Source organism: Mustela putorius, unplaced genomic scaffold (genome assembly GCF_011764305.1).
Source record: "Mustela putorius furo isolate JIRA1106 unplaced genomic scaffold, ASM1176430v1.1 tig00004039_pilon_pilon_pilon, whole genome shotgun sequence".
NCBI classification, from domain to species: Eukaryota; Metazoa; Chordata; class Mammalia; order Carnivora; family Mustelidae; genus Mustela; species Mustela putorius.
The window spans coordinates 2,741,243-2,748,168 of record NW_025422174.1 but is presented as its reverse complement, the minus strand read 5'-3'; the positions used below and the strand labels follow the sequence as shown (position 1 = coordinate 2,748,168).

Here is a 6,926-nt window from a genome sequence, read left to right as displayed (position 1 = left end):
TGACTGGGGCTGTGTGACTTTGGAAATGTGAATGAACCTCTCTGAGATGCAGTGTCTCTCCTCGGGTTCTGCCAAATGCTCAGTATGGTCACTTGTGAGTCATGAGCCCGCTGCGTTAGCTAGGGTGTTGTGGTTGTCTTGGGGGCGGCAGTTGCCACACTGTAAGTCATCTGCCACATTCCTGCCCCTACCCCCAGACCAGATGCTCTGCCCCTGCCCCTAGCATCTTTCTGCAATGCCGGCTCTAGAGTAGAACCAGCAAGGAATGGTTCTCGGAAGGTTTGCTGACTGACTTAAAAGAGGGAGCCGATGAGGGGGGAGGCTTCTGCCAGAGGGGAAGGAGGAGGTGAGGCTGATGGGCAGGCGGGACCCAGTCTTGCTGGTAACTGGGACCCTGGCCATGCAAAGCACCCCAGAGCTGACGACACCAGCAGGCAGACCTCGGCCTCCCGCAGTCCCTCCTGCCGGGGATGCAGAGGGAGTTGAGAGCTGGAGCCAGAACTTGGCCGTTGCTCCAGTAGCGGCCCTGCTCAGCCAGCCCTCCCCTACTCACCCCCCTCCTGTGGGGGGGCGCCTGGCACCTTCGCCCTCTACCCACCGGCCTCCATGCCCAGGCGGCCCTCTCCAGGGGTGACTTGCCCATGGGTGTCCCCTTCCCCTGTGCAGCCCGCACCGTCCAGTGCCCCTCACTTCTGTCTTTCACACGAAGCACACGTAGCTCCTGCTTGCTGAACCGCACCTGGCACTTTGCAGGGTGTTGTCATGCACGTTCCCCCCGAGGAAGTTCGGTGACTCTGTCGCTGTGGCACAGCTGTTCAGAGGCCGGGACATCAGCGAAGATCTGTCTCCTCCTGGGATAAGGGCTCCTAACTGCACCCTTAGGCCGCCCTCCCCGTGGGACCCGGGGCGCGGGCTCGCTGATGTTTCCAGGCCCATTCCCCGCTCACACTCTTCCGGTTGCCCGTTCCAGCTGGGGACGCGGCATCCTGAAGGATGTCCCGTGACCTCTTCGAATACCTCCCGAGATGGAGAGCTCACTGTCACCGCCTCCTCCTGGCTAGGTTCCTTTTACCACACCGGGAGGCAGGCTCGTGCTTCTCGCTTTCCCAGGTCGGGTGCAGGGGCCCTGCGACCCCACGCTGACTCCTACTCCAGGCCTCAGCCTGGCATCCACCTTCAGAGGGGACCCCCTCCCTTCATGGCTTGGCATAGCATGAGACACATAATCGACGCTCTAACACAGCTCTCTGGATTTTTCCAGGAGCAACCAGACCCCAAAGGAGGGACCCTGCCCTTGACCCAGGCTGTAACAGATGTACCTGAATTTTCATTCAAGTTCACCTGTACTGGCCTTCACAGCTTGCTGTGGGTGGCTGGGAGGGCAGGCAGCTCTCCAAATGAAGTATTCATCACCCTGGTGGGCGAGCCCCGTTCCTGTGGGCGCCACTCAGTCTGTCTTTCATTGAATATTCACTGTAAATATACTCTGCTGGGCACAGAAATCCTACACATAGAGCAGACGGTCCCTAACCTCAGAGGTTCCTGCGGAATCAACCCTGGTCACAGAGGGAAACAGACCACAGAAAGGAGAGCCGATCCCACGGCCATCCGTCAGCACGGCACCCTCCTGCCTGAGTGCCGCACACTGTGCACAGGACAAAGGGCGTCTGTCTGCGGGTCAGCTCCTCCCTGGCAGGAGAGGTGCTTGTGGGAGCCCAGTGCTGATGGGGCAAAGGAATGACTGAATGCAGGAACATCCTGGAGGTTGATCCAACGATGCTGTTGGAACCTGGAGGGCAGATGCCAGCATCTGGGAAGAGGGAGCGTGAAACAATGAGTTTGACCTCGTGGACGGCGTGCTCGTGAGTGTGGGTACGGGGGGACTGCAAGTGAGCAGAAGGGACTGCCCAGAAAAGGCAGAGAGACTCGGCAAGGAATGAAGTGTTTGCCAAGCTACAAGTGTTTTCGGGGCTGCAGAAAGTGCTCGGTCTCGTGCAAACGCGCTTCCCTTGGGATTTTGAGCACAGCAGCCAGTCTGCAACAGGACCCCCGGCAGCCATGGGCTGGTGTAGGGGAAGAAGGAGGGGCTGTGTCCACACCTGTCAGGAGCCAACTCCTCTCCAGGTCCCTCCGCTTCTGTCCAGCCTGCGCTCCCAGACCTGCAGGTGTGACCTTGAGCGTCTGCCTCCCAGGGGATGGAGACTGTCAGTGCGGACAGAAGCAGACAGGCTTGTGCTAAAATTCCTGGCACTCTCCATTGACTGGGCAGGTGACGCGCCCTTTCCTGGGTCTGACAGGTCTCTGGGCTGCTCATCGACCAGCGTGCCTAACCCCCATCCTGGGAGCAGCCAGGGTGCCGTGACAGCCAGCTGACGTTAATTATCTGTGGGTTACAGGCATGGGGGAGCGCAGAGGGCTGTCAGCAAGCAGAGCGGTGTCACTGTGGCTCCTGGCCTCTGCAGCCAGGACCATGAGCAGGGACATGGCTTTGCAAGTTCAAATTGGGATGGGGGTGAGGGGGTGCGAGGCTAGCAGCGCTCCCGGCAGACTCTGGGGTTGTGCAAACCTTTGGATTACTTCATGAGCAGGTCAGGCTCACGGTGCCCCAACACCCAGTCAGATCCGTCCTCACGGCCGGACCGTTCGTCTCCGGAACAGGCCTCGCAGCTGGTTCTCCGCATCCCCGGCCGCCTGCTGGCGCTCGGTGCCATGTCTCCCTCCCGCTTCTAACCCAGCGCCTCCCTGCACACGGCAGCTAGCGCCGGCCTTTCAGAGTCTACCTCCCTGCGACCCCAGTTTAGGGTCCCGCCGGACCCTCCAGCTTCTTCTCCACCTCCGCTCTCTGCTCTTGCCACACGGTCTTTGCACATGCTGTTCCCTCTGGCTGGAATGCTGTCCCTCCATCCCCAACTTTCTTAGGTCTCCCATCATGCCTCCCCTCCCCCACAAAGCTTCCCTCAAGCCCCAAATCAGGCAAGTTCATACTCTCGCAAAGGGGGCACAGAGGTCAAAGGCATAGAAGCTGGCGTCAAGCAGCCTGGTTTTGAATCCCAGTCCCTCCTCTAGCTGTGTGACTGCGGGCAAGGTACTTAAGCTCTCTGAGCCTCAGTGTACCCCTCTACAAACAATCCCACGAGCCCTGTTTTATGGACCAAAGGGGTTAACAGAGGTACAAGGCCCTTGGAGCAGAGCCTGGCCTGTGGGCGCCAGCATTAGCTGCTGCTGCTTTACATTCCCTGATTCTCTGTAACCAGAGCCTTAATGGGAAGATAATTTGATTAATTCTGTCTTCTTCAATTGGCTCTAGGCCAGGGGTTCTTACCTTCTGCACTATTGACATTTGGGGATGGATAGCTTTGTTGTGGGGCTGTCCCGTGCATTATAGATTGCTGGGCAGTGTCCCCGGCCCCTGTTCCCTAGATAGCAAGTTGTATCCTCTTAATTGTGACAACCAAAAAATGTCTTCAGACTTTGCCCAGTGTTCCCAGGGAGACAAGGCAGCGGGGGAGTCCCCGGCTCTCCTGAGAGAGCAGCGGGCATCGGTGGTCTCCAGTGCGATCTCTTCCCAGCGCCCAGCACAGCGCTGGCCCGAGACAGGTGCTCATTAGGACATGTAAAATGGATCCATGAAGGAGCGAGTGATGAATGAAGGCGCAGCAAGAGACAGCGGTAGCATAAAGATGTCAGGGGACAGGAAGTCAGGAGATCTGGGGTCAAGTGCGGCTTCCGCTCGTCCCAGGGGGCGTCACTCAGGGCCAACTGCTCACTCCCATCTCCCCACCTGTGAAACGCGGGTGGTGGCGGTGGTCGCGATCTCTCTCCCATCACGGGGGTGTTACGAGGCTCAGACAAGCAAATGAATGGTAAAACGCTTTATAAACCGTGGAGCACCGTACGGACGAGCAGGTTTGTAAGGGTCCCTCGGAAACCCTCCAACGCGCCTCCTCTCAGCGCGCTGGTCCTGTCGGGCATCCTCTAGGCTCTGACGGGCACGGGCGGGCACGGGTGTACAACAGGCATGTTACGTAACGAAGAGGATAGAGCCCTTTGTCTTCCCTTTAGTGTTGCTGTCAGTCCGTCTTACGGGGGAGACCGTCATGGTACAGTGTATGTCACGGTGCTGATGGCGTCCGACCAACAGGATCCCGCACCTGCTGCGAGGGCGGTGTCCCTGTCACTGGTTCGTATTGGACGACGTCTTGGGTAGATTGCGGTACCAAGTACATACCAAGGCCAGCAAGCCCAGAGCGCTTAACTACATTGTGTTTCTAACAAGGAGAGGCACCGGGTGGTCGCAGGAAGGCTCTGGGCTTGAGTCTTACCAACCCAGGTGCAGAGCCAGGCTGCAACGGCCCCGGGCTGTGTGAGCTGGGCCGTATCACCTGCCCTCTCTGGGCCCCATTAACTTACCTGCTGAATGGGAGCAGAGGAGGCGTCACAGCATCCTAAGATATTGGAAAAGGACAGCTGTTTGGAGAAGGGGCAGGATGGTGTGGGACAGCAGACACTCTTCTCCGTGATTTCCAAGCATCTGTCAAATATGCAAATAGTATTGATTTGCAGGAAACAACCCCTCTTAGGCAGCCTGGAGAGTCAATGGCTTGCCTGCCTTAGGGTAGCATGGCACAGGGGGCAGGACATGGAGCCCAAACCACGAACGGGGAATTTGGCTCAAGCACCTTGCCCACCCCTCCCCCCCATCATATCCCAAAATGTGAACTGGAGATGCTAAGCACTGCTGCCTCGGACAGCTGTTGTCATGGTCAGAGAAAAGAACCGAGACATGTGTAATGATTGCGTAACTCCATGCCTAGTACGTGGAAGGTTCCAGAAGAACTGAGACAATGTAAAACTACTGCTTAACTCAATGCCTGGTACATGGAAAGTTCTCGGTCAGTGGAAGGAGCCCCATGTGTCAAGTCCCTTCCATCCTATGACAGAACTTACCTTTCCTGTCCTCCTGAGAGGTCCTCTGCCTCTTCCCCATAGGATAAAATAGAAGCTGACAGACATGTGAACTAAACATGGAGGTCCTCTTAAAGGGTTAAGCTTCCCATGGTTTGACTTGACCATGTCCTTCAGTATCGACATGATTCAATTCCAGCCCTTGGTTGTAGCTTCGAATGAAGCCAAAACACTACCTGGAGGTCCCAGAGGCCAGCGCTGACCACGTGGCCCCCAGGACCTGGTCATCTCACTGAAAACCAGATCCCCGAGAGCCCTGCACCCCAAGGACCTCCCTCCCTGGGCCTGCCACTTTCCACTTACAAAAGTTGCTGCTCAAGTCGGAAGAATTTCTAAAATGCTTTAGGGCATTCGAGCTCTAACAAACTATGACCAGGTCCTCGTTGGGTTCTTTCTCTGTGCCCGGCCATTTACAGGAGCACCACAATGTAACAGCTTAGTGGATTCGAATCTGATCAGGAATAGTGAAGAAATAAATGCTCAAAGGAAGGCATCCCCCAAGGGCAGAGACCCTGAGATAGCCGACTCCAGGCAGGCCTCCGGTATGCAAACTACCCCCCTGAGGCAGTGGCTCCTAGGTAGACTCCGGATGTTTCTGTGCCGGGACTGGAAATGCAGTGTAGATGAGTACAAAGAGCCCGGTTGCTGCAGACAGACCTGAATTCGAATGGTGACGGCCTATCACGAATTGTGCAATGATTATGTCCTTCTTGTTTGCCATTACCTCCCCTGTCCGTCCGGGGACTGACTTCCCTCCCGTAAGAGAGGAGAGTCCTAGTGGGGACCTTCCCCCGACGGTGCTCTGAAGACCAGAACTGATGACACACACGAATGTGTCAGCTCCGTGCCTGGCCCAGGGCTGGGGCAAAAACCTTGGAATGAGAATTCTTTATAGGACAAGGCATCCCTGTCTTTCAGATTCTAGCACACAGGAATCAAGGGGAGAACTTGTTAAAAATGGAGTGCTGGTAATGTTCTCAGCACAAGAAAGAAACGGTAACTGTGTGACGGGACAGATGTGTGCCGGCAACGTAGGGGTGTATCAGATCAACACGCCGTGTTGTTATGTGTTATATGTCGATTACAGCTCCGTAAAGACGGCGGGGGGGGGGGGGGTTTGCTTTGGGGTGGGGGGGTGTGGTTCTTAAAAGGTAACCCAAGAATCCTTTGGTATAGGAGCTGTTCAGGATCTTGACTTGGGTGATAGATTCCCAAACCTACACACGTGATAAGGTTGTACTGAACCACATCCGTACGACCTACACACACGGCTGGAGAACTCTGAGGAAGATCAGCAGCTTGTATCGATGCCAGTCTTCCTGCTCCGATTTTATTCCGCAGTTTGCCAAGTGTTACTGGGGTCAGGACGGGGGTGGGGAAGCTTACAAAGGATTTCTCGGTATTACTTCTTACAACGGGATGTGGCTTTAGAAGTACTATTTTGAACCAGAAACAGATTGCTGGACCCCGCCCCCAGACTACCAGTAGAAACTGCATTTCTTTTCTTAACGTGTTGCCTTCTCCCCAGCTTTACTGAAATCTATGGGACACAGAACACTGGGACTTCAAGATGTCTGACATGACGCTCTGAGGTTCATTTACGCTGCTGACATGATAAACACGGTGAGAGCAGTTTACCTCATCCGTGACCTCACACGGCTATTTCGCGTGCGTGGTGAGAACATTTAAGATCTAGTCCCTTGGTGACTTCCTAGAATACAGTATTCCCAGCCACAGTCCCCATGCCGCATCCGCTAGGCGCTGCGCCTGACCCGTCTTATCACCGGAGTGCGGAGTGCGGACCCTCTGACCACCTCCTCCCGGTCCCCCACCCCCAGCCTCTGGCAACCATCAGTCTTCTTCTGTTTCTAGAACTCCAGCTTGTTTAGATTCTACCTGTGAGTGAGATCACACACTATCTGTCTTTATCTGGCTGGCTGACTTAATTAGCATAATGACCT

General features: G+C 55.8%; 1 long non-coding RNA gene across 1 annotated transcript in view; it reads right to left on the bottom strand.

Annotated features, from left to right (window-relative positions):
* Window positions 1-3,857: 3,857 nt before the first annotated feature.
* The window catches only part of LOC101673369, a 92,682-nt gene continuing 89,613 nt past the window's right edge, over window positions 3,858-6,926 (bottom strand). Inside the window, exons 3-4 of the long non-coding RNA XR_006604502.1 lie at window positions 4,411-4,531; window positions 3,858-4,154 (exon numbers count right to left, since the gene is read on the bottom strand). This is a non-coding gene — a long non-coding RNA (uncharacterized LOC101673369). The remainder of the gene's footprint in view (window positions 4,155-4,410; window positions 4,532-6,926) is intronic.